At 43.0% G+C, this 3790-nt stretch overlaps 1 pseudogene; it reads right to left on the bottom strand.

Moving 5' to 3' along the window:
• Window positions 1–496: 496 nt before the first annotated feature.
• Window positions 497–2663, bottom strand: LOC115506756 (annotated as a pseudogene).
• Between the last annotated feature and the right edge of the window lie 1127 nt (window positions 2664–3790).

The raw sequence follows: 3790 nt of genomic DNA on the forward strand, positions 1-3790 counted from the left end.
CGTGGTCTCGGGAGGGATAGGCAATAAACAGTCTGCTCTGTTGAACAGAAGGTTCACAACCTACTTTAACGTCAGCCTGCCTGCCTATTGAAAGCGCCCATGGGGCGCCTGGGTGGCTCAGTGGGTTAAGCATCTGACTCGTGATTTCAGCTCAGGTCATGATGTCACAGTCCGTGGCTTTGAGCCCCACGTCAGGCTCTAGGCTGATGGTGTGGACCCTACTTGGAATTCTCTCTCCCCCTCTCTCTCTCTCCCTCTCTCTCTGCTCTTTCTCCCCACCCCCATGCACACGTGCTCTCTCTGTTGAAGTAAAAAAAAATAACTTGAAAAAAAAAAAGCTATGAACGTGCTCACAAGGTGATCCTAATAAGCCCCTCCCTGGCACTCCCTTGGAGGCTCACCCTTGATTTGAACCCAGTCTGCGCCTCCCACCCCTAGGTTTCCCCAGTTCAATGAAAGGTACCCACACCCCCCTAGCTCGCCATAAAGCCGGGTTTTATCCAATTCCTTTTTTACCCTCAATCCCCACATCCAATCGACCAGCAAGCTCTGTCATTTCTACCATGTAAAAGCACCTGATGAGCAAAAGGGGAAAATCATAAGCCAAATTGACTAAGGCTAATTTTTATCTTAAACCTAATTAGAAGAAAACAACACATTACAAGAATAGCGCACCCAGACCAGGAGCGGTTAATTCCAGGAACCTGAGGATCATTCAACATTAGGAAATTCACTAAAACAACTCATTACATTAAGAGGTCAAACCAGTAAAATTTTATCATTTTCTTCATAAATGCGAAAAGGCATCTAATAAAATTTGACATGTATTCTTGTTTTAAAAATATCTTTTTAAAGATAGAAAGTGAGGATGAAACAGCATGATATGAACATACCACACCCAAAGATGAAAAGGTTCTAGAGATTGATGGTGGTGATGGTTGCCCAGCAGTGTGAATGCACTTAATGCCACAGACCCTTAAAAATGGCCAAAATTTTATGTTATGTATATTTTGCCACTGTACATTTTTTAAATACACATATTTTTTGTAAGTTTTTTTTAAGTCCAGTGTAGTTAACATACAGCATCACGTTGGCATCAGGGGTACAATATAGCGATTCAACAATTCCGTACGTTACTCGATACTCATCAATCATAAGTGAACTCTTAATCAGCTTTACCCATTTCACCCATGCCCCACCCTCCTCCCCTCTGTCTGGTATCTGTCTGTTTCTTCTTTTTAGTTAAGAGTCCGTTTTTTGGTTTGTCTCCTTTTTTTCTTTGTTTTGTTTCTTAAATCCCACATAGGAGTGAAATCATATGGTATTTGTCTTTCCCTGACTGGCTTATTCTGCTTAGCACGATACTCTGTAGCTCCATCCACGTCACTGCAAATGGCAAGATTTCATTCTTTTTGATGGCTGGATAATATTCCTATACATACACCACATCTTCTCTATGCATCCATCAATTGACAGATGCTTGTGAAGTTTCCATAATTTGGGATTATAAATAATGCTGCTATAAATACAGGGCGCATGAAATCGTGTTTTTGTATTTTTCGGTTAAATGTCTGGTAGTGCGATTACTGGATCGTAGAGTAGTTCTATTTTGTTTTAATTTTTTTAACGTTTTTTATTCATTTTTGAAACAGAGAGACAGAGCACATGTGAGGGAGGGGCAGAGTGAGAAGGAGACACAGAATCCGAAGCAGGCTCCAGGCTGCGAGCTGTCAGCACAGAGTCCGATGCAGGGCTCAAACTCACAAACCACAAGATCATGACCTGAGCTGAAGTTGGACACTTAACTGACTGAGCCACCCAGGCACCCCTGAGTAGTTCTATTTTTAACTTTTAGGGGGACCTCCATACTGTTTTCCACAGTGGCTGCAACAGTTTGCATTCCAACAGTGCAGGAGGGTTCCTTTTTCTCTGCATCCTTACCAATACGTGCTGTTTCTTGTATTTTTGATTTTAGCCATTCTGACAGGTGTGAGATGATACCTCATTGTAGTTTTAATTTACATTTCCCTGATGATAAGTGATGTTGAGCATCTTTTCATATGTCTGTTGGACATCTATGCTTATTCTTTGGAGAAATGGAGAAATGCCTGTTCATGTCTGCTGCCCATTTTCTAATTGGATTATTCGTTTTTTGGGCATATGAGTTGTGTATATTTTTTCCCCTTGGCAATTGTTTATTATAAAGGTGAACACTGATCGGTAGGATTTCTGGTATGAGCACCAGGACCACCAAACTTTTTGGATTCGCAGTTCCAGAGATCAGCTACCAGCAGGGTCTGGTCGTACTGGATGAGGATGTCTTTGATCTCTTTCTTGGAAGCCTCATCCACATATTTCTGATAATAGGCCACCAGGGCTTTGGAGATGGCCTAGCAGATAGCGTAAATCTGGGCCTCGTAACCATCACCCTTCACTTGGAATTGGATGTTCACCCCAGCAAATCTCTCCTTGCCTAGAAGCAGAAAAGGTTCCAGGAGCCTGTATTGCAGTGTGTGTGACTGGATCATCCCCAGGGGCCAACCGTTCACCTTGATGAGTCCGTTGCCCTATTTGCAGTGCACCATGGCTCTGGCCATCTTTTTGCATCTGAATACCTGCATGGACTGCAGAGGACCCTTGGACTGCATGGCTACAAACATAGACAAGAGCTCCTCACCAAATAGCGCCACAACCAGAAAAGGACTATATTTTGTATACTAACACGTTATCAGTATGTCGTTTGCAAAATATCCTCCCCCAGTCTGTAGGTTGTCTTTTAGTTTTGTTGATTGTTTCCTTTGCTATGCAGATGCTTCTTATTTTGATGTAGTCCCGATGGTATATTTTTGCTTTTGATTCCCTTGCCTCAGAAGATATATTTAGAAAAAAGTCACTCCATCCGATGTTGGAGAAATTACTGCCGGTGCTCCCTTCTAGGAGTTTTATATTTTGGGGTCTCACATTTAGGTCTTTAACCCATTTTGAATTTATTTTTGTGTCTGGTGTAAGAAAGTGGTCCAGTTTCATTCTTTTGCCTGTTGCTGTCTAGTTCTCCCAACACCATTTGTTGAAGAGGATGTCTTTTTCCCATTGGATATTCTTTCCTGCTTTGTCAAAGATTAGTTGACCATATAATGTTTTTCAATGTTCATTTATTTTTGAGAGAGAGACAGAGCATGAGCAGGGGAGGGGCAGAGAAAGAGGGAGACAGAATCTGAGGCAGGGTCCAGGCTCTGAGCTGTCAGCACAGAGCCCAACGCGGGGCTCAACCTCACGAACCGCGGGATCATGACCTGAGCCGAAGTTGGATGCTTAACTGACTCAGCCACCCAGACACCCCAAAGTTGACCATACAAACATGGGTTTATTTCTGGGTTTTCTATTTTATTCCATTGATCTACGTGCCTATATTAGTGCCGGTACCATACTCTTTTGATTACTACATCTATGTAGTATAACTTGATATCTGGAAATGGGATACCTCCACCTTTGCTTTGCTTTTTCTTTTTTTTTTTTATTATTTTTTTTTTAATTTTTTTTTCAACGTTTATTTATTTTTGGGACAGAGAGAGACAGAGCATGAACGGGGGAGGGGCAGAGAGAGAGGGAGACACAGAATCGGAAACAGGCTCCAGGCTCTGAGCCATCAGCCCAGAGCCTGACGCGGGGCTCGAACTCACGGACCGCGAGATCGTGACCTGGCTGAAGTCGGACGCTTAACCGACTGCGCCACCCAGGCGCCCCTGCTTTGCTTTTTCAAGATTGCTTGGGCTATTCAGAGTCTTCTGTG

The sequence above is a fragment of the Lynx canadensis genome, chromosome X (genome assembly GCF_007474595.2).
Source record: "Lynx canadensis isolate LIC74 chromosome X, mLynCan4.pri.v2, whole genome shotgun sequence".
Lineage (NCBI taxonomy): Eukaryota > Metazoa > Chordata > Mammalia > Carnivora > Felidae > Lynx > Lynx canadensis.